Source organism: Mustela nivalis (genome assembly GCF_964662115.1).
Source record: "Mustela nivalis genome assembly, chromosome: 11".
Taxonomy (NCBI): domain Eukaryota; kingdom Metazoa; phylum Chordata; class Mammalia; order Carnivora; family Mustelidae; genus Mustela; species Mustela nivalis.
Genome location: NC_139030.1, coordinates 18,978,477 through 19,002,691, shown reverse-complemented (window position 1 = coordinate 19,002,691; position 24,215 = coordinate 18,978,477). Strand labels below are relative to the sequence as shown.

Here is a 24,215-nt window from a genome sequence, read left to right as displayed (position 1 = left end):
AAAGAAAGCTGGAGAGCTATACTTACCTCAGACAAATTAAACTTTAAAACAAAGAATAAGAGACAAAGAAGGGTATTCCATAAGAATGAAGGGGTCGATCCAACAAGAGGATATAACATCTGTAGATATTTATGCACCCAACATAGAAGCACCTAAATATATAAAGGAAATATTAATTAGACCTAAAGGTAAAAGTAGACATGAATATGACAATAGTAGGGGACTTTACACTTCATGTACATCAATAGATAAATCATCCAGGTCAAAAATCAATAAGGAAATATTGGCCTTATATGACACATTGAAACAGATGGACTTAATAGGTATTTATAGAACATTTCTATCCAGAAGCAACAGATTACATAGTCTTCTAAAGTGTACATGGACCATTTTTGAAGACAGATCATATGGTTAGACCAAAGAACAAGTCTTAATAACTTTAAAAGGATTTAAGTAATATCAAACATCTTTTTGAACCCCAATGGTATGAAACTAGAAATTAATTACATGGAGAGGACTGGAAAATTCCAGTGGGTTTAAACAGCATGTTACCAAACATCAAATAGGCCAAAGAAGAAATCCAAAGAGAAATTAAAAAATACCTTGAGATAAATGGAAATGGAATATACCAAAACTTATGCGATGCAGCAATCGCAGTTCTAAGAGAGCAGTTCATAGTGATAAATGCCTACCTCAAGAAACAAGAAAAATCTCAAATAAACAATCTACCTCCATACTGCAAGGAATTTAAAAAAAAAGCAAAAAAATGAAACCCAAAGTTAGTAAAAGGAAATAACAAAGATCAGAGTGGATATAAATGAGGCAGAGACTAAACAGACAATAGGAAAAAAAAAAATGAAACTAAGAACTGGTTCTTTGGAAAGATAAAATTCACGAATCTTTAGCTACACCTACAAAAAAGAGAGGACTGAAAAATATACAAGCAAAACGTTAAACTTAAAAAGCTCCTGTAGAGCAAAAGAAACCATCAATAAAATGAAAAGCCAACCTACCAAATGGGAAAAATATGTGAAAAACCTATGGAATTATACACTTTAAGAGAGGTCATTTTATAGCTATATCAATTACATCTTAATAAAGAATTGATCCCAAAAGATTAAAAAATAGGAACAGTTCATTGGCAGGTTTCTTTATCAGATTCCCCTCTCCTAGTCCCTCTGAAGAACTGAACTCCATATGGGTTAATTAACATAGGTGTTCATTTAACAGAATTGTCCCTCTGCCTATTCTATGACTGTCTTTGATCCTGAAATTTTTTTAAAAGATTTTATTTATTTATTTGACACAGAGAGAGAGATCACAAGTAAGCAGAGAGGCAGGCAGACAGAGAGGGAGAGAGAGAGAAGCAGGCTCCCTGCCGAGCAGAGAGCCCAATACGGGGCTCCATCCCAGGACCCCGGGATCATGACCTGAGCCGAAAGCAGAGGCTTTAACCCACGGAGCCACCCAGGCACCCCTGATCCTGAATTTTTAACGGTAAGATCATTGGCTTTAATGTAACAATCATTGTACATTGAAATGTACTTTCTTCTACTGAAGTATAATACTCAGAAAGTACACCAATCCTAAGATTAGCAAGTGAACGCACCTATTTAACCATTAATGAGGTAATGTTTCTAGCATCCTAAAGTACCCTTTCTGTATCTACCCATTCAATACCCCCTTTATTCCTCCTAAGTGTAACTATAGTCCTGGTTTCTTTAATGTCATTGTCTGAGGTATATTGGTTGGCTTTTGCCATATTCCCTCAACTGGACTCAGATCTTGCAGTGTTTGCAAGGTGCACGGCATTATGGTTTGGCGGTGTGCTTGCTTCCATAGTTAAAATGGTGTTACTTCTCTGTCTTGTCTTTCTTTCTATAGGAGAAAATGTAACAAAAATATTTCTGTTCTTCTCTCACTGAAAATACTTCTGCTTTATTTTAATATGTGAATCCTTGCTTTAAACCAAAGCAATGAAACTTTCTCTTTAGAAATTTCAGATTGGTAGAACGGCCTTTGGAGAACCATGATCCTTAAGAGAGGCACAGTAGCATCCTGGAGAAACACTGGGTTGGGAGTTAGCCCTGGATATGTGACTACATTCCCACTTTTACTGTCTGTGTGAAGCACTTCACTTATTTGAGTTTTAGTTTCTTTTCATGTAAAATAAAGAGAGTAACACCAGCCCTGCCAAGTTCATAGAATTAGTGGGAAGATCAAATGAGACAAACAATATTATTTTCTTTGTAAAATGCTACAGAAATATAGTATTTTTGTGCTTTCACATTAAGCCCCTGGAAATTGTCAGGGAATATGAAACAAAAAGATGTCATGGCTACTGTTGCCTTTTTATTCCATCTTAATGAATATCCACCACCCCCCTTCCTGCCAGCTAATCTGCAGTCACTGAGGAGTCACATTAATATGGAACTTATATAATTCATAAACTGCTGCAGCAGCCTGAAATGGCTTTAATCAGTTGCTTTCACTCTTAATTATTTTAAAACCTCAATAATGGTCAAATGAGCTGCATGGCAGTTTAATTAATTTGCATTAAGCCTGAAGGTCCTGAAAGAGTGGTGAGTTTATGAACACCAAGTCTAAAGCTCGGCAGGAGCATGTCAAGCCTGAATAGGTATCTGGGCTGGTTCCCGTGGGATCCTCCCAAGTCAAGCTGTGTATATGTGTGTTGCATTCATAAAATTTCTATCTCTGTTTATTATATTAGAATCAGTCTCAAAGCCTCTGAAAATGAGCTCACTTGCTAAAGAAAAGCTTTGCATCTTCTGTAACTTCAATTGCCTATGCTCTCATTGCTCTGGTTGCTGTGGTTAATAGAGAGCTGGCTGCATATTATTTTTATTTCTGTGGAGGGGAACTGTTGCTTCTTACACATTGCCCATCATACTGGTTTGGTAATTAGCATATTTCATTGCAAAAATACCAGTGGGTGAGGATGGCAATCCTAAATTGTTTCAATCTGAGACTTATGCTGCACTGGATTGGCCCTGGTCTATGAGGTGGCTGCTCCGTCTCCACCTGAGAGGCTGCCCTTTTAGTCAGGGTCTGGGCAGGATTTATTACCCACATAACCATCTCTCTGATGGGAGTTATAGCCCATCTCATCACAGCATATTTATAGTCAGTGGGCAAAAAGGAAGAGAGGGGAAGTGGGTAAGTAGAGTCATTCATCTAACCCATTTTACTGGCCTTCTATTTTCCATCAAACACACCCATCATGTCCGTGATATTTTGCAATTGCAGCATTAGAAAATGAGTTTAAAGGAGTGGTAATATACTCCCAGTGGTAATTATCTCCCAGGTTACAAAGATATGATGATGCGCTGTATGTGAAGCAGGTACAACAGACTCTGCATGGTGTAAAGAAGGTGGTTCTTTATTGATCATTTCCTATTTAAAAGCAGAGACCAGTTTTCAACTTGGTGTGTGCTCAAGGCATCTTGAGGGGTGCTGTTTCGTAGAACTTTCTGTACTGAAATGTTATATAGTGCTGGTCAGTGTGGCAGTCACGGGCCAAATGTGGCTACTGAGCACTTAGTAGTGACTAAGTGAGACTGAGAAATTTAATTTTTAATTGAAATTTAAATAGCCACAGGTGACTAAGGGCTACTGTATGGAAAAGCACGGATCTAGACACTGCTAAAAGAGGTCCATTTAAACCCTAAGTAACTAGGATCTTTTCCATAAGTACTGAGAACTACGTTTCTCACAGTCCCCTAGACTAACCTACAATGTGATCAATGTCATTCTCTCTTAGAATTACACAACTATTAGTTCTCAAGTGTCCAGAACATTAACTAGTTGGATTAGTTGCTATTCTCAACCCAAAAGGTAAACATCTCTATTGCTACACATGATAATGGTAGAAAATAGTATTTAGAGAATGACCTAAATGGCCCCTAAAGAGTTTTTATGTGGAAATTTGAGGAAACAGTCATTCCTGCTCATGTTTGCATGGATCTCTCTTGGAAACAGAAAAAGTTGAGAGGGTAAGGGTTTTTTCTAACAGGAGGAGGCCATGAAGGCAAGGTGAAGGTGGTAAAATGTGGCTTAGCACTGGAGGAGGATCTTGATGCTCTCTGCTTCCCGAGGGAGGTCCTGGAGCAGGAGTCTCTGCTTTTACCTCAGGGGAGAACTATGATCCCATGGCTTCAGACACATCAGAAAACAAAAACCACAGCTGTAAGAGAAACACCTCGATATAGGGGGATGAAATCTTTATTACTAAAGTTATTATTTATTTGAGTGGCTACTAGATATCAGATTTCTAGGCAGGACATAGGGAGAATGAGCAAAAAGAGGTGTCACTCTTGCTCCCATGGAGCTTGCCACCTTGTAGCCCAGATAAACGTGATTACATAAAGGTGCAAATAGCTGTGATGACAGGTAGAAAATTTACTGGGTCTGGAACAGTGACCGACATGGGACTGTTTCCCTGAAGGAGGCATCTTTGGGCTGAGTTCTATAGTATGGGTTGTATGCCCCAAAAGTATCTCTTGGGATTAAAGAGGAAAGAAGACGATTAACCATTCATTCAATACCTTACGTTAAGGCACTACATTAGCTACTGGTAGGAAACAAATGGGACTAAGATGATTTCTTCCTTTTAGGACTGGAGGTGGACCTCACCGAGGCATAAGTATGTGCAAAATCGAGGCCAAAGCAGATGCTAAAATGCAGTCAAAATCAAACTGGGGGTGAAGGAGATGAGGTTCAGAAGAGACAAAGATTTGTCATGATGGAAAGGGTGGGAAGGCCTTGTTGAGAATGTTTTAACCTTGACTTTGGGTATAAGCATGAGGTGGTGGAACCATCTCCTTTAACTTGTCCATGTGGGCTTGGAAAGTGAGCACCAAAGCTGACAGTACCCTACTCAAAGGAGAAGCCCCTGTCAATGTTACCTAGTCCCATGTAAACCCAATATTGTATTCTTCTCGTGTGGTGAAGGGAGGGCAGATGTGAGGAGGGAGCTCACCAAAGACAAATTTAATGCATCTCCAGTCAGGTGGTAAAGCTTAGAACTAATTCACTTTGGTTTAGAGAAAGAATGAAGTGATCTTTGCTGTTTCTTAGGGTTCTGGAATAAAAGTCAAACTTGTTGTAGATGATTTATGCCCTTAAGGAAATTTTGAGGGTGAGTGGACAAAAATCAGTTAATATTTGCCATAGTGAAATATGTCATAGGTGAGGCGTCTTAATAGGCATTCAGGAGAAAGGCCACTTATAGTTAGTAGAACCAAGGAACTCAAAGTACGAAGTGATGTCTGTAACAGCTCATTGAGAACAGTGGGGTTTCATAGTGGGGAGGGAGGGGTATTCACAAGTAAAGAGTTTGAACAAATGTATATGAAATATAGATCTTTGATGACAGAGATGACCTAGTACTTTTAGTGTAGACAGATTGAAACACCTCACCTTCTCCTGGCTCTGAGTCTGGTCATTCCCTACAAGGACAAGTTCCCACTGAGTATTATTATATTTTCTCTGTATTCCTATAGATTAGGAAGCTGTGCTTCAGAGAGCTTGTATTGCCAAAATCAATACAAATAACTATTACTTGAAATACAGTGAAATATTGGATATGCTTCTTATAAACTACAAAGGACCTTTAAGGACCCTCTCTTTAGACTGATTCACTGCCAATCCTACTCCCCACCTAAAAATCATTGGACATGAGTACAGCTTAAGCAATGTGTGTGGGAGCCCTGGGGGTTAGAACTGGGAGTTCAGTAATAAGCAGATGAAACAGTCTGCTCAGACTAAAAAGCTAATACTGAATAAGTACAGAAGAAATCAATCAGACCGGGGAGCTCTGATCAGAATAGGATGGACTTAAACAGGGAAGAGTTTCTGGGAGAGGTCCTATGAAGAAGGCATTGAAGAACATAAAGTAAAGTTTGCAAAGGAATAGTAGGGTAGGGGGAATGAATGTTCACTAAGTGTTAGGTTGCTGAATGAATAAACAGATAATGACTGACTGACTGAATGAATGAATGCAAGGTAGTATGATAATATGCAGGTTAAAGTTCCCATGAATAGAGTCAGTCACTAAAGAATAGGTTCTCTAGAAATGAGTGAGTGACAAAAATGCAGGGCTCATAATTTGGAACTCTGGAGGTTGATAGCAGAAAAGAAAAAAGTTCTTATTGCTGTCATCACATGAGAGGAATAGGTTTCCTTGGAGCTAATGGAAATTCAGTACCACCACCAAACAGATGGGAGTCAGAAAGAGCAGTTATTTGAGGTGTACCCTGGGAATTTTATCTATTCTCAGTTGAAAATCAGAGTTCTTCCTTTCATGTGGAATAACCCCGGAAAATCTCCTGGGCCTTGCGCAGATTAACTCTGAGCAAAATTCAGGCAGAAAATGCAGGCAACAGTCAGGCTGTGGTGACAGCTGCTCAGCCCAGGGTGGGGAATTGGATGTAATTTAACAGAGGGTGATTCTGGCAGTGAGATGACTACCTGGTTGGACTCCCAGGACTGAAGGAGAGTCGGTAACCTTGGTGGCCTAGCTGCCCAGTGATGACAGGCTGGCTTCCCCTCTGCAAAGGCACCCAGCAGTGGAAGGAGAGGAGAGGAGAAGAGAAGCAAGCTCATTAGGATCTGGAAAGAGGAGAGGGTTATTTTATCTGAGATGCCGAGCTTCCTGCCTGGAAGACAAGCACACAGAGGCCAGCTTGGAGGCTGGTTTTTATCCTGTGAATGCAGTCATGGAACTTTGAGGGTGGTTCTTGCACAAGAATTCTGCTGCTGTTTTTAAAGAGAAGACAAAGCATAATAATCTTCTAGAGGGTCAGAAATCTGGTCAGCTTGCCTTTTCATGCCCAGGTTCTATGATTTGAGAGGTAGGACAAAGGAGAGGAAAGTCTAAGCCAAACGTCACTTTTACTACCTATTTAAAAACAAAACAAAACAGAATGGAGGACATGGCTTTTAATTAGTATCCCCCAGAATTAGGCACAGTCATCTCTCCCCTGAAATTGCTGGCGCTTGAAAAGGCAGCCTCTCTCCCTCACCTGCTGCAAAGACCTTCCACTAAATGTATACCAGAAACCACCTGTTCCATGTTTCCTATGGGGAGAAGGGAAAACTAAGATAAGCATGTCCAATTGTTCTCAAATTTGTAATTCTGCCCCTTAATAAGAAAAGAAGCCAGAAGTGTGGTACCCAGCAGAGTGGGGAAGCAATTCTTCTTTCTAGTATCTGGTTGAAATGAATGGTTTTCCGGGTTCATTCAGGAAACTTCTCAGGACTCAGAGAGTAGCAGCTCTTTCCAGTGAGCCCCTCCTTCATTTCTTGTTGCTTTGATGTCAATGGACTTCTTCAGGACTTTGTAGTGAGGGCAGCTGCAGTTAAGATTTCCCAGAAAAGGTATCCAAAAGTGTTTTTAGAGATTAAATCTATTCAATTCAATGACTTGGATCGATTGGATCCTGGGAGCTGGCAAGAAAACTGTACTCAGAATTGGCTATGAAATCAACAGGGCTTAGGGTAAGAAGAAAATATAGGTCCTGGTTCAAAAATTATTAAGGGTTGTAAGACAGCAATGGCAGAGCATTGATCCAAGTTCAGGACCTTATAGGTGCACAGTTCCCACGCCCATGACCTCAGCTCTCTGTGCTTATGGATGCTGACCCTTCTCTCTGGACTATTTCCTTCGCTGCCCATGCTCCAGCTAGTTCTGCTTCTGGGTCTCTCTCTCTCTCTCTCTCTCTCTCACACACACACACACATGCATGCATGCACCCTTTAATATAATTTATTTGTAATGTGTATAAGAGAAATTATCAGAAGTACACAGCTTCATCAATTTTCACAAAACAAATACATCCAAGTAACTAACCTCCAATTCAATTAACAGAACATTAAGAATCTCAGAAACCTCTTCGTGTTCTAACATTTATCCCATTTCTTTTGTGATTGGCTTCTTTCAATTATCTTTAGGAGATTAATCTATGTTGTAGTCTGAGCTAACTTCACTCGTTTATATTGCTGCATTTTAAGTCACTGTATTCACTCATTCAGATATTTATTCCTTCTGCAGTTGGTGGGCATTTGCATTATTCCTAGGATTTGGCTATTACAGTTAGTACAGCTGTGAACATTCCAGTGTGTCTCCTGCGCATATGTGCCCTTGCTTTGTTGGAACTGCTGGTTCAGGGGGCAAGCGTGTGCTAAACCTCAGTAGTTGCTGTTGTTCTCTCAAAACGATCGAGCAATGTACTCTCCTACTAGTAGTATAAGAGAGTTCCATTTGCTTAATACTCTTGTCAACAATTGTTTTGTCTTCTGTTAAAACTGTTTTTATCTTTCTATTTTAGCTATTTTGGTTGGGAGGTTATATAAAAATTGATCAATTTGCCTCATTTCAGAAAGGATTGAAAGATTCTTATACTCATACACAAAACACACTTCCTATCTCAGCTTCTCTCTTTGCTTTGGCTTTACTCTCACACCATTTTCCTTTCCTCGGCATGGTGGCAAATAGAGCCATGGTGGATTCTACTGCTGTTAGAATTTGGAAAAGGAGAGCCCTTCAGGCTAGAGTCAAGAAGAGAAACTTAAAGAACTTGGAAAAAGTGGGGAGGAGGTGGTCAGGTGTTCTTAGGTAGATTAAGGAGGATAGAGCAGCCATATCAAAGCTATTCTGGCTGCAGTGGAGATTCTGCTAGGGTGCAGTGGTTGGTGTGGCTGAGGGGTAGTAGGGCCAGAGTGTGCACAGGATTCCCTGTGGCAGAGAGGCTTCGCTGCTTCTAACTGGTTGGCTCATATGTGGTTTAGGAAAATTAAGGGAATGAAAGAGAAAGGCTGGAGGCTGGTCAAGACAAGAGGAAGGGAGGAAGGAGGGGCTGGATTAGGGCTTCTTATGATATCAGCAGACCAAGAAGGAGTTACACTTACTTGGGAGGAAGAACTGATGGTTGCTGGCCATGCTCCCTGTTCTCATGCCGCCATGAGCTTGCAATTGGATGCGTGGTAGAACGGCTCATGGAGGGGCACCGTGCAGTCTCACTGAATAAAAGCACTGACATAAAAGTTACACATATTAGGCATTTCTTGCTAAATAGTTGTCTAGTTGCCTAACAAAATAGTGGTGGTGCCCACTGGCCTAAATTTAGAAGAGTGTCACAGTGTAAAATTACCTTGGTGTCTTTTAGTTGATTTCATGATCTCTCATGGTAGAAAGAAAGATTTAATTTACTCATTTTTGCAAAGAAATAAAGCTTACCGTGATAGTTTGGAGCCTCAAAATATATTAAATATATCTGTATATTTGTGCTCTGTGTAGCTCTTTTTCTCCATGATAGTGATTTTCTTCCTACCCATGTCTGCTTGAAAAGTTGCATATTGCCACATTCACTTTTTTCCCATTGTAATGCTTGCTATTTTCTGGTTTGTATATGAAGTTGATTGTCTTCTTTAGAGATGTATGTAGTTCTTTTAAATGTTTTAAAAAGTATTTCATTCTGCCCCATCCTCAAATGTCTATTTTAGGAGGCAAAAAAAATGTACCTAACTCTCTCTTTTATGACCAGAGGTATGAGAACATGTGTAGAACCAGCTTTCAATGGTTAGTGTGGAAAGGAGGTAGTGGTGGTGGTAGATGAATGATTAGAGATCTTCAGTCTTTGCTGGGGTGGGTCACTCTGCTGCTCACCTGAAGCCACATGTCTGCTATTGCTGATATATGTGGATCACGATGCCCATGGGTATCTTGAAGAAAATTTGTGGTGGGTGAGTGTTTTGGAGAGTGATATACTCAAAGAAGGATCCAATTTGTCAATGAATAGGAAGGGCTGTACATCTCCAGAGTGAGGCTTTCATTACCTCTGTTTACTCATCAGAAATGGCCATAAGCCTCAAGACAAACCATCTACATTCACAGGGCCTCAATTTCCAACTGTCTAGTATGAAGGTAAGATCACCTGTCCTACTTTCTTCTCAGCTATACTGTGAGCATCATACTATGTGAAAGGTCTGTATAATATAAAGAATTTTCATTATTAGTCAAGTAAAAATAAGCTCTATAAATCCCCCAGACATTCCCCATGAGACCTTTAGACTTGGAGCATTTGACTTTGAAGAATTAAAAAAAAAAAAAAAAAAAAACAGGAAAAGAGAGTATTTATTACCAGTTTTCATTTAAGCCAACTTTGCTTATCCTGTTTATCTAAAATAAGAGCCAACAATCTGGAGTGACTTCAATTGGATCTAAATATTTCCCCACATTTGAATGGGCTCCAAGAGCCTGTTCCAGCACTTGGGCCAGAGCATCTGCAAGTTCTGGAGGGGAGCAGGGTTGTCTGCATGTGCAGAGGCTCTGTTTTGGCTAGAGAAAGGCAATGGTGTCATCATTCCCACCATGTGGCCATCCAGTGACCGCCTGCTGCTCTGACATGATTGTGGGTGTTGAGCCCTTGAATCAAGTCACTACAGGAAGCAAGTTTCTGTTTTTAGCAACTCAGGCCACTCTGTCTGGACATTTAACTCTGGGATGTTGGCCTTTACTCAGGCACATTTCCACTTTGAGAGAAAATAATTATCATAACTAATGTTTATCAAGAACTGACTACACCAGGTGCTGTTCTAAGCACAGTCTTGATGTTAACTCATTTAATCCTCCTAACACTTGAGATAGATATTATTACTGTTCCTACTTTATAGATAAGGAAAGAGAGGGGGGAGAATCATAATAACTTGCTCAATTCAATCTTCAGGTGAGTGACATCATGGATGATGGTTGAAAAATCTAACAACTAAGATGATCCAGGCACCGAACAAGCAGGGTCAAGGACGTGACCACTCGGAACAGATTCTACCTGTACACAGAGCAGGCATGGCTACACAGCTACTGCTGGCTGAGAAGTACCTCAAGTGGGAATCTAAAGCCAGGAAGTCTGGCTGAAGGGTCCACATTCTTACTGCTCCTCAGTATTTCTTCTTCACTTTCAGAGTGCTTGGCACAGAGTAGATGCTCAATAAAGAGTGGGCTAAATTGAAGGGCTCTATTGTCTGTTTCCCTGTTAGGGTTCCTGTATTTTCTGTCTCCTGCTGCTCCTCTTGGTACCCAGGACTGTGAGCAAGGCCCAGAACATGACTGTGCTCCTGTAGAATCTCTCAAAACTAGTCTTCTAGTGTCCACATTGGCACACCTCTTCTCTTTGCCTCTCTTTTCAAGATCCAGTCCCCTTCATCTCTTTCCAGCTTCTTCTCCAAGCAAACCACCTATCTTTCCTCATGTCAATACACTCACAGTTCTTCTTTTGCTCTTTCTCAATTTGTACTATGCCATGTGATGGCTTTCCAGAAGGCAATGAGGATTTGTGGCTCTCAAGAGGTGGCCCAGGCTGGTCCAGGAAAAGTGGGGCAGGAGGCAGAGGCCTATGCCATGGTTGAACAACCCTAGGAGAACTTTCGAGTTCCTGTGTCTTTTGGGGAAAAAAATAAAATTCTTACAATGGATTATCTCCACAGATTTAAAAAGGACACAGTGTTTCTTATTTGGAAGTCTGGGATGGAAACTGAAATTTGCTTTTCTAACAAATTTCCAGGTTCTGCTGCTGCTGGTCTGGGCAGTACAGCTTGAGATCACCTCACTATACTCCCCTGGCCCCAGGGCCAGTCTTCCTCTACTTCAGGAGAAACTCTTAGAGAGGAACTGCCCCTGGGAGACTGGAAGCACTCCTGGTCTGAGGCCCAGAGCCAGTTCTAGTTCTCTGCCAGCAGCCTTGGCTGCATCCTCATTATGGGCACTTGAGTGAAGAGTTAATCCTGACCAAAGTCCCAACACCTGGACTTCCTGGACTGAAATCAAGTGCTGGTGTGGGGTAGTGTGGTGTGATGTGTGGAGTGGGCTGTGGTGTGGTGTGTGGAGTGGGCAGTGGTGTGCGGTGGTGTGGTGTGTTGGGGGGGTGTATTGGGTGCAGTGTGGCATGGTATGGTGTGGCGGTGACCACAGCCAGCCAGAAGTACGTGTGATCTACATCTCCCGACTAGGAACCAGTTAACCACCAATTCCACATGCCTGTTAATATCTCATTGGGATCCTGATTTCGAAAGGCATAAAAGAGTACCTAGTGGAAATTCTCTCTCTGATCCCACCCCAAACCTCCAGGCTTCCTCTTCAGAAATCAGTGTTATCTCCTCTCTGAATTTTCTCCATCCTCTCCAGGTAGGTTACAGCTTTCGCCTTGAGAATCCCCAAACATTGTATGCACATCTTAACCACCACATTGCGAACAACCAGAGGGCATAACCTTGTTGATCTTTGTGAAAGTGCAGGATACATTGTGGGTATTCTTTAAATGTTTGATGAATGAAAAAAAGCAATTATCGGTCAGACAACACAGCACAATAGATATAACATAGTCTGGCTTTGGCCTAAGGGTGGGTTCCAGCTTTGCCACTTGCTAATTGTGTAAACTTGTAGAATTACTTAACCATTAAATAAGTAATGGAAACAAGTTCATTCTCAGTTTTCTAATCTGTAAAATAAATACAATGTCTTCCTCATAGGGCTGTTGTGGTATTAAGATAACACATATAACATTTCTATCACAGTGCCTGACACACAGCAAGAACTCAGGCAATGGTATTTATGAAAGAACAATGTTCTGGACAGATGAAGAGTTGGTAGGCAGAGGACTGGCCCATGAAAAGGAGGCCTGGAGTCTTTGTCTTTCAGGATCTTATTTAGTATCATCTTCTAATTTGAGATATTGAAGTGGGATAAAGCAGGACACTCTAAAGGGTAAATGTGTCCTGTCTGAAGGGAGAGGGCCAAGGATGGTGGAAAGACTTGAGAAGACAGACTGGTCTTCACTTCCACTTCTGTGTTTGGTTTTAGTGGTTGTAATTCACTGGCTGGCCTCTTTCACAGACATCCTGTCTGGTTGTATCCATCAGCTGATCTGAATCCTACAAAGAGTAGAGGCAATTATAGTAAAACCCAAACAGGCCTGTGCTGAGAACTAGGACATCGGGGACCAGTGTTTGATAGGTGTTTGGGAACAACAGTATTTATTATGTATGCATTATATGTCAGGACTACTAAAAATACTCCTTGTTAATAGATGTACTATGTGATCCAGTAATTCTGCTACTGGTACTTAACCAAAGAAAATGAAAACACTCATTTGAAAAATGCATGCACCCCTATGTTTACTGCATTATTTACAATAACTATATTATATAAGAAACCTAAGTGTTGGGACGCCTGGGTGGCTCAGTCAGTTAAGCAATTGCCTTTGGCTCAGGTCATGATCCCGGGGTCCTGGGATCGAGTCCTGCAACCGCCTCCTTGCTCAATGGGAAGCTTGCTTCTCTCTCTGCCTCTGCCTGCCACTCTTCCTTCTTGTGCTCTCTCTCTCTGACAAATAAATAAGTAAAATATTAAAAAAAAAAAAAAAAGAAACCTAAGTGTCCGTCAATTAAGAATGGATTAAGAATGGAACACTGGGTGTGGTGAAAAAATAATGATACTGTTATGCTGAAAAAAAAAAAAAAAAAGAATGGATTAAGAAGATCTGTGTTTGGGGCGCCTGGGTGGCTCAGTGGGTTAAGCCGCTGCCTTTGGCTCAGGTCATGATCTCAGGGTCCTGGGATCGAGTCCCGCATCGGGCTCTCTGCTCAGCAGGGAGCCTGCTTCCCTCTATCTCTCTCTGCCTGCCTCTCTGACTACTTGTGATTTCTTTCTGTCAAATAAATAAATAAATAAAATCTAAAAAAAAAGAAGATCTGTGTTTGCATGTGTGTGTGTGTGTGTGTGTGTGTGTGTGTCTATATGCAATGGGATATTACTCAACCATAGAAAAGAATAAGATCTTGCTGTTTGTGACAACATGGATGGACAAAGAAGGCATTACACTGAGATGACAAATACCATATGATTTCACATCCATGCGGAATATAAAAAACAAAAGAAATAAAAGGAACACCCAAGTACATTAAACAGTTAATAACAAATATAAACTAACTAATACCAAAAAAAAAGGAAACTAACTAATAATAATACAGTAATAATGGGGGACTTTAAAAACACACTTATATCAGTGGACAGATCATCTAAACAGGAAATCACAAGGAAACAATGGCTTTTAATGACACACTAGACCAGAAGGATTTAACAGATATATTCAGATCATTCCATCCTAAAACAGCAGAATACATTCCTTTCAAGTGTATAGGAACATTCTCCCAAATATACTACACATTAGCATGCAAAGCAAACCTCAACAAATTTAGGAAGATTGAAATCATACAGTGTATATTTTCTGATCACAACACCATGAAACTAGAAGTCAACCACAAAAAAATATCTGGGAAGAACACTAATACATGAACATTAATAATATGCTGTAAATAAGTACATGAACCAAGAAATCAAAGAAGAAATTTAAAAGTATATGGAAGCCAATAAAAATTAAAACCCAACAGTCCAAAACCTCTGGGATGTAGCAAAAGCTTTGCTAAGAGAAAAGTCTATAGCAATACAGGCCTACCCCAAGAAGCAAGAAATATCTCAAATAAACAACATAACCGTGCACCTAAAGGAGCTAAAGAACAACAAATGAACCCTAAAGTCAGCAGAAGGAAAGAAATAATAAATCAGAGCAGAAATAAATGATATAGAAACCACACACACACACACACAAAAACAGCAGAACCGATCAATGAAACTAGGAGCTGGGTTCTTTGTGGATGGGTGGGGAGGAAAAATCAATAAAATTAATTAATTTCTAACCAGACTTATCAAAAAGAAGAAGGGACCCAAATAAATCACAAATGAGAGAAGAGAATAAGAATCAACACCACATAAATACAACAATCATAAGAGAATATTTTGAAAAACAATATGCCAACAAATTGGACAACCAAGAAGAAATGGATAAATTCTTAGAAACATATAAACTACCAAAACTGAAACAGGAAAAAAAATGGTAAATTTGAAGAGACCAATAACCAGCAAAGACACTGAGTCAGTAATAACAAAAACTCCCAAAAGTCCAGGACCAGATGACCTCACAGGAAAATTCTACCAAACATTTAAAGAAGAATGAAGACCTACTCTTCTTAAACTATTCCAAAAAACAGAAAAGGAAGTAAAACTTCCAAATTTGTTCTATAAGGCCAGCATTACCTTGATCTCAAAACCAGAAAAAGACACCACTGAAAAAGAGAACTACAGGCCAATATCCCTGATGAACATAGATGCAAAAAATCTCCATAAAATACTAGCAAACCAAATTCAGAAATACATTAAAAAATTATTTGCCGTGAGATTTATTCCTGGGTTGCAAGGATGTTTCAAAATTCTGCAAATCAATCACTGTGATAAATCATATCAATAAGAGAATAAGAAACATATGATAAAAACCCTCAACAAAATAGATTTTGAGGGAGTATACCTCAACATAATAAAGGCCATCTAAAAAGGAGGGGGTCATCTATGAAAATCCCACAGCTAACATAATCTTTAATGAGGAAGAATTGAGAGCTTTTCTCCTAAGCTCAGGAACAAGACAAGGATGTCCACTCTCACCACTTTCATTCAACAAAGTACTGGAGGTCCTAGCCATGGCAATCAGATACTAAAAAAGGGTAAAACACATCCAAATCAGTAAGGAAGATAAGTAAAATTTTCACTATTTGCAGATGACATGGCACAGAATAGAAAACCTGAAAGACTCCACCAAAAAACTGCTAGAACCGACACACAAATGCAGTAAAGTCCCAGGACACAAAATCAATGTGCAGAAATCTGTTGCATTTCTATACACCAATAATGAAGTAGCAGAAAAAGAATGATTCGGTCCCATTTATAATTGTACCAAAACAGTAAAATACCTAGGGGAAAAAAAAAAAAAAACTAACCAAAGGGGTAAAAGACCTGTACTTTGGAAACTATAAAACATAGAAAAGATTTTTGAGATGACACAAAGAAATGGAAAGACATTTCATGTTCATGGATTAGAAGAATAAATATTATTAAAATGTCTATTCTGAAAAAAAAAGTCTATTCTGCCCAAAGCAATCTCCACATTTATGAAATCCCTATCAAGCTACCAACAGCATTTTACACAGAGCTAGAACAAATAATCTTACAATTTGTATGGAGCCAAAAAAGACCCTGAATAGTCAAAGCAGTCTTAAGAAAGAAAAGCAAAGGGGGTGGCATCACAATTCTGGACTTCAAATTACGTAACAAAACAGTGGTGATCAGAACAATATGGTATTGGGACAAAAATAGAGAATAGAAAACCCATAAATTAACCCACAACTATATAGTCAACTAAACTTTGACAAAACAGAAAAGAATATCTAATGAGAAAAGACTGTCTCTTCAACAAATAGTGTTGGGAAAAGTGGACAGCGATATGCAAAAGAATGAAACTAGACCACTTTCTCACACCATACACAAAAATAAATTCAAAATGGATTACAGTCCTAATTGTGAGACCTGAAACCATCAAAATCTTAGAAGAGAACACGGACACTGACTTCTTTGACATCAGCCATAGCAAATTCTTTCCAGATGTGCCTCTTGAGGCAAGAGGAATAAAAATAAAAATAAACCATTAGGACTTATCAAAATAAAAATCTTCCTCACAGTGAAGGAAACAATCAACAAGACTTAAAGAAAACCTATGGAATGAGAGGAGAAATTTGAAAATGACATATCTGATAAAGTCCTGCTATCCAAAATATATAAAGACCTTATAGAACTTAAGACCCTCAAAATGAATAAGCCAATTAAAAAGTGGGTAGAATGGGGCACCTGGGAGGCTCAGGGGTTTAAGCCTCTGCCTACGGCTCTGGTCATGATCTCAGGGTCCTGGGATCGAACCCCGCATCGGGCTCTCTGCTCAGCAGGGAGCCTGCTCCCTTCTCTCTCTGCCTGCCTCTCTGCCTACTTGTGATCTCTCTCTGCCAAATAAATAAAACCTTTAAAAATAAATAAATAAATAAATAAATAAATAAATAAATAAATAAATAAAATCTTTAAAAAATGGGTAGAAAACAAGAACAGACATCCAAAAAAGACATCCAGATTGTCAACAGATGCATGAAAAGATGCTCAACATCACTTATCAGGGAAATGTACACCTGTCAAAATGTCATACCTGTCAGAATGGCTAAAACGGAGAACACAAGAAATAACTGGTGTTGGGGAACTGTCTTGCACTGTTGGTGGGAGTGCAAACTGGTGTAGCCACTCTGGAAAACAGTATGGAGTTTCCTCAAAAAGTTAAAAATAGAGCTACCAATGGTCCAGCAATGGCACTCTTAGGTATTTGCCTAAAGAATACAAGAATACTGATTCAAAGGGATACCAGTACCCGTATGTTTATAGCAGTATTATTTATAATAACCAAGATTGGTGTCCATCAATTGATAAACAGATAAAAAGATAAACAGATAAAGAAATCATGGTTTATATACACAACAAAATATTAGTCATAAAAAGAATGAAATCTTGCTATTTGCAAGAACCTGGATGGAGGTAAAGAGTATAATGCTAAGTGAAATACATTGGTCAGAGAAAGACAAATACCATATGATTTCACTGGTATGTGGAATTTAAGAAACAAGACAAGGAAACGGGGAAAGAAAACCAGAGACAGAGGGTAACAAAGCAAGAAACTAACTCTTCATTATTTAAGAGAACAATCTGATGGTTATTGGAGGGGAGGTGGGAAGGGGGATGGGTGAAATAGGTGATGGGGATTAAGGAATGTCCTTGTCACGATGAGTACCAAGGGATATAGGGAACTGTTGAATTACTTCTTGTATACCTGAAACTAATATTACACAGTATGATAACTAACTGGAATTAAAATAAAAACTTAAAAAAAAAACAGATTCTAAAACAAAAAACAACAACAAAAAAACCCAGCCAGATTCTTAAATACAGAGAACAAACTAGTGAGGGGATGGGCAGAACAGATTAACGAGATTAAGAGGTACACACTTCTGGATATAAAATAAGTAAGTCATGGAGATGAAAACTACAGCATAGGGAATATCATTTAGAATATTGTAATAACATTATATGATAACAGATGGTGGCTACACTTATCCCAGTGAGCACTGAGTAATGTATACAATTGCCGAATACGTTGTGCACCTGAAACGAATATAATGTTGTGTTCCATACTTCAATTAAAAACACACTCCGGGGGCGCCTGGGTGGCTCAGTGGGTTAAGGCCTCTGCCTTCGGCTCAGGTCATGATCCCAGGGTCCCAGGATCGAGCCCCACATCGGGCTCTCTGCTTAGTGGGAAGCCTGCTTCCTCCTCTCTCTCTCTGCCTGCCTCTCTGCCTACTTGTAATCTCTGCCTGTCAAATAAATAAATAAAATCTTAAAAAAAAAAAAAAACACACTCCGTGTTCAGTCCACTCAGCTGTGGTTGGCTTTCATGTTAGCTGACCTCCTTTGGGGGCTGTGGAAACACACATGACATAATATGGTTGCTCCAGTATACTAGTATCACACCCAATTCTCCTCTCCTCCCAGGCTTAGGGAGGACAGGCCCCCTTGCAGCTGGACAGGGCCATGTGCTTGTTCTGGGTGACCTGTGAGCTGAGGACGTAGGCGTCCCACACACACACCTCTCTTTGCTGGGGCATGAGATCCTGTGGAGGCTTTTTTTAGGGGCAGAGCTGTGGGATTAAAACCGCCTGACTTGCAGCTGCCACACAAGGAAAGCTGCCTTAAAGAAGCACTTGTATCACCCCAAATCCTTTGCTGCATTAAAGCCACTGAAACCTGGGGTCTGTTTGTTACTCTGAGATAATCTAGTTTATGCTAATTCAAAAAGCAAGAAGAAAAGGCTCCGTATCTTTTCATGCTTTTCCCATCAGCAGTTGTTAAGTCATGGCATTCCACGCAAGCATTTAGTGTAGTATAGCCCAGGCACATTCATTTCTAATTTTCTTGATCACTATGTTTTTGGCCTGAAGCTTCACCCAACCCCCTCCCCTGATTTTGGAGGATCACCATAGCCCAAAGTCTTCAGAGGAGACCTAGATGCCATCCTGGTTAGACCAAACCTGTCCCTATCCTGTTGACAATACTCCCGCTTTACTAACGGTGAGGAAAGAGTACCAGCTGTTCTGTAAACAGAATAGGATATCCAGATGGATCATTGATTGATAAAATCCAGGGAAATACCTAAGCCAATGATTAACTACTTTGTTTTCATTGTTTCTTGGTTGTGTGCCCCCAGATAAGAGGAGGTAGCAGAGTGTAAATATCTGGATCATGGAAAGTGAGTCACCTGGGACGAGCAGCGTGGCTGAATGTAATTACAGGTCCTGGGTTACTGTCACACAACTCTGGTAGGCGCTGTTTCTATCAGGTTTCATAGAAAAGGGGGAACACGGTGCTCAAGGAACACAGTGTTGACTGAGCAGCAGGGCAGGCCTCAATCATGTCCTGTGCCTCAGTTTCCTTCTGGTAAAATGGAGCTGTTACATGCTTTCCAGGCCTTCGGAAAAGCTAGGCTTTGTACTTTTCTTAATAGTTATATTTTTTTCTTTTGTACTGTGGTGTAAATATAATTTCCACAGAATACACACAAAGAATATGGGCTCCAAGAGAACTCAGGATCAGAGACACGCTTAAATAGAAATTCTGATGGATGAAACACTATTTAAAACTCTCAGAGGTTGGCAAACTACCTCCCAGGGACCAGATATGGCCTCCTGCTTATTTCTGTAAATCAAGTTTCATTAAAACACAGTCAGGTTCATTCATCTTACCTTATATTTATAGCTGTTTTCACAGCACAACAGCAGTGTTAAGTTGTGACAAAAATATACAGCCCACAAAGCCTGACATATGTATCATTGTGTCCTTGACACCCAAGACTAGATCAGAGAGTCGCAAACTTGAGTTTGCATCCTACAATCAATAGTAGTAGACTTATTAAAATACAGATTTCCGGGCTCTGTCCTAGAGTTTCCTATTCAATAGGTGGGGGGTGAGGCCCTGAATCTGTATTTCTATCAAGTCCCTTCCAGCTGATGCTGATGTAGCTGTTCCGGGGACCACAGCTGAGAACCATAAAACTAGGGCTTATGGTTCACAAGAGGTACTGTTGAGACAAATTCCAGTGGAAATGGAGCAGAATGAGCATCAGTTATGCATGGAACTGTTCTTCAATTTCCAGAACAGGGTAACAGGGTAGGGGAGAGAGGAAATTCAGGTGCCAAAAAAACAAAACAAACAAACAAAAAAAAACGGTGTCTCAGGACTACAAAGAACCAAGCTACTGATGCTATACTTACTGCGTTCATGCTGCACACATACTTGGGGAACTCAGTAAATAAGGTTGGCTATGAAAGAAATGCCCCACTTGTGGGGGTATTGGAATCCTATAAGTCTGCAGCACCCGAGGCCAACGTTCCTTAGGTACAGTAAGCAGGTACTAACTTGTAGCTATCTAATTACTAAATTCTAGGTGAACATGTTAATCTGGTATTACTTCTTTCTGATGGGCGCCAACCTCTAAGGTCTGAGAACCAGTCTCTTCGAGACAAAGCCTAGCATTGCTAGGCTTTTCCATCTGTTTTACTTACCCATCTGTCCCCCTATTTTTGCTGCTGTGGGACATGAGTTAATTGGTGCAGGGATTGTTACAAAAGAAGCCGCCTGGCAGAAATGGGAAACACAGTGGGTAGAAGAATCTCACCCCAAGTAGGGAATGGAATGGAGATGGGCCACAGTTCCTGTTACAAGAATTCTGCCACAAAGGAGAAAGACTGGAGTCTTCTTACCTGTGAGGCTTCAGAAGAGGAAGTGAGATCCTGCTGTTGTTGCTCGGTCTAGAAAATTCTCTTCACAGGGACACACAGGAGGATTACAATGAAAAGAGAGGTTTCTGATTCCTCTTATCCCATACACATCAGACTTGGTTCCTTCAGGCTGGGCTTTGGTTCTTTGGAAGAAAACCCTTCAGGGAAGTCCGAGAAGGCTAGAATTCAGCGAGGGTCTCCCTTCCTTCACCACTCCAGACACTGCTCTGCTCCTCATCCCTGCAAGGCAGGGCTCTGGAGATTTGGGAAGAAGTGGCTGTTCCATAGGTTCCACGGGGCTCAGCAGTCAGCCCAGCTCTGGTTGAAACCGTCCTCCTCATGCAGGTCAGGGCTGAAACCTGAGGGAAGTTAGGAGCCAGCTGACCAATTGTCCCAGGATGGACAAATCAAGGACGACATTTTGAAAGTGAAACACTGAGCTCCTCTTTTTCAGCCCAGCTGAGGGGTCCTTCTTGCATTAGGGTTTGTCTCTCCCCCTGGTCTGGGAGGACCTAGGAGAAGATGGAGACACCAAACTAAGAAGGGAAACTTAAATGCCTAGATATTACAGTCTCTGCTTCCTCCTTGGTCTCCGGAGGACTGCTGCTTATCCTGCAAAATGCAGTTACAGGACCCTCCTCCCCCACTTCTCTGAAAAGTGTTTCGTGACCTTCTGATGGGGCCCTATAGTCTCTTCCCTCTTTGGCTTCTAGAACACATCTCGATCACAGCACTTCTCACATGGCTCACATTGCCAGGCTTCATGTCTGTTTTTGCTCCTGAACCATATGTGCCTTTATTTTACTTATTTAAAACAACACGCTTTAGCTGTTGAGTGCTTAACAAATACTAACTCAGTTAATGTTTATTTTTTCCCAGCTTTATTGAAATGTCATCCAGACATAACATTCTGTAAGTTGAAGATATTCACCATGAGTTGATACACATATATTGTAAAACAAGGCCACCACAGGGTTAGCTAACATTTCCTTCACCTCACATAATTATCTTCGTGTGTGCGTATGTTTGTGTGCGTGTGTGTCAAGCACATTCAAGATTTACTCTGTTAGCAACTTCCATGTATACAATAAGTAATGTTAGCTATAGTCACCTTGTAGTGCATTAGATCCCCAGAACTTACTAATTTTCTACCAGGAAGTTTGTACTCTGACCAATATTTGCCCATCCTCCACTCCTTGTCACCCACCCTTCTTTCTTTCTATGAGCTCAGCTTTTTTTTTTTTTTTATCTATTTATCTATTTATTTATTTGCTGTGTCAATGAACTCTTTTTTTTTTTAAAATAAACATATAATATATTTTTATCCCCAGGGGTACAGGTCTGTGAATCACCAGGTTTACACACTTCACAGCACACACCAAAGAACATACCCTCCCCAATGTCCATAATTCCACCCCCCTTCTCCCAACCCCCCTCCCCCAGCAACCCTCAGTTTGTTTTGTGAGATTAAGAGTCACTTATGGTTTGTCTCCCTCCCAATCCCATCTTGTTTCATTTATTCGTCTCCTACCCCCTTAAGCCCCCATGTTGCATCACCACTTCCTCATATCAGGGGGATCATATGATAGTTGTATTTCTCTGCTTGACTGATTTTGCTAAGCATGATATGCTCTAGTTCCATCCATGTTGTCACAAATGGCAAGATTTCATTTCTTTTCATGGCTGCATAGTATTCCATTGTGCATATATACCACATCTTCTTTATAAACATATATTTTTATCCCCAGGGGTACAGGTCTGTGAATCACCAGGTTTACACACTTCACAGCACTCACCAAAGCACATACCCTCCCCAATGTCCATAATCCCACCCCCTTCTCCCAAACCCCCTCCCCCCAGCAACCCTCAGTTTGTTTTGTGAGATTAAGAGTCACTTATGGTTTGTCTCCCTCCCAATCCCATCTTGTTTCATTTATTCTTCTCCTACCCACTTAAGCCTCCATGTTGCATCACCACTTCCTCATATCAGGGAGATCATATGATAGTTGTCTTTCTCTGCTTGACTTATTTCGCTAAGCATGATATGCTCTAGTTCCATCCATGTTGTTGCAAATGGCAAGATTTCATTTCTTTTGATGGCTGCATAGTATTCCATTGGGTATATATACCACATCTTCTTGACCCATTCATCTGTTGATGGACATCTAGGTTCTTTCCATAGTTTGGCTATTGTGGACATTGCTGCTATAAACATTCGGGTGCATGTGCCCCTTTGGATCACTACATTTGTATCTTTAGGGTAAATACCCAATAGTGCAATTGCTGGGTCATAGGGCAGTTCTATTTTCAACATTTTGAGGAACCTCCATGCTGTTTTCCAGAGTGGCTGCACCAGCTTGCATTCCCACCAACAGTGTAGGAGGGTTCCCCTTTCTCCGCATCCTCGCCAGCATCTGTCATTTCCTGACTTGTTGATTTTAGCCATTCTGACTGGTGTGAGGTGATATCTCATTGTGGTTTTGATTTGTATTTCCCTGATGCCTAGTGATATGGAGCACTTTTTCATGTGTCTGTTGGCCATCTGGATGTCTTCTTTGCAGAAATGTCTGTTCATGTCCTCTGCCCATTTCTTGATTGGATTATTTGTTCTTTGGGTGTTGAGTTTGCTAAGTTCTTTATAGATTCTGGACACTAGTCCTTTATCTGATATGTCGTTTGCAAATATCTTCTCCCATTCTGTCAGTTGTCTTTTGATTTTGTTAACTGTTTCCTTTGCTGTGCAAAAGCTTTTGATCTTGATGAAATCCCAATAGTTCATTTTTTCCCTTGCTTCCCTTGCCTTTTGCGTTGTTCCTAGGAAGATGTTGCTGCGGCAGAGGTCGAAGAGGTTGCTGCCCGTGTTCTCCTCAAGGATTTTGATGGATTCCTTTCGCACATTGAGGTCCTTCATCCATTTTGAGTCTATTTTAGTGTGTGGTGTAAGGAAATGGTCCAATTTCATTTTTCTGCATGTGGCTGTCCAATTTTCCCCGCACCATTTATTGAAGAGGCTGTCTTTTTTCCATTGGACATTCTTTCCTGCTTTGTCGAAGATTAGTTGACCATAGAGTTGAGGGTCTATTTCTGGGCTCTCTATTCTGTTCCATTGATCTATGTGTCTGTTTTTGTGCCAGTACCATGCTGTCTTGATGATGACAGCTTTGTAATAGAGCTTGAAGTCCGGAATTGTGATGCCACCAACGTTGGCTTTCTTTTTCAATATCCCTTTGGCTATTCGAAGTCTTTTCTGGTTCCATATAAATTTTAGCATTATTTGTTCCATTTCTTTGAAAAAGATGGATGGTACTTTGATAGGAATTGCATTAAATGTGTAGATTGCTTTAGGTAGCATAGACATTTTCACAATATTTATTCTTCCAATCCAGGAG

General features: G+C 40.5%; 1 long non-coding RNA gene across 1 annotated transcript in view; it reads right to left on the bottom strand.

The window, feature by feature from the left end:
* LOC309843688 overlaps positions 1 to 21,344 on the bottom strand; it is a 96,950-nt gene extending 75,606 nt beyond the window's left edge. Inside the window, exon 1 of the long non-coding RNA XR_014300280.1 lies at positions 20,809 to 21,344. This is a non-coding gene — a long non-coding RNA (uncharacterized lncRNA). The remainder of the gene's footprint in view (positions 1 to 20,808) is intronic.
* Positions 21,345 to 24,215: the final 2,871 nt, after the last annotated feature.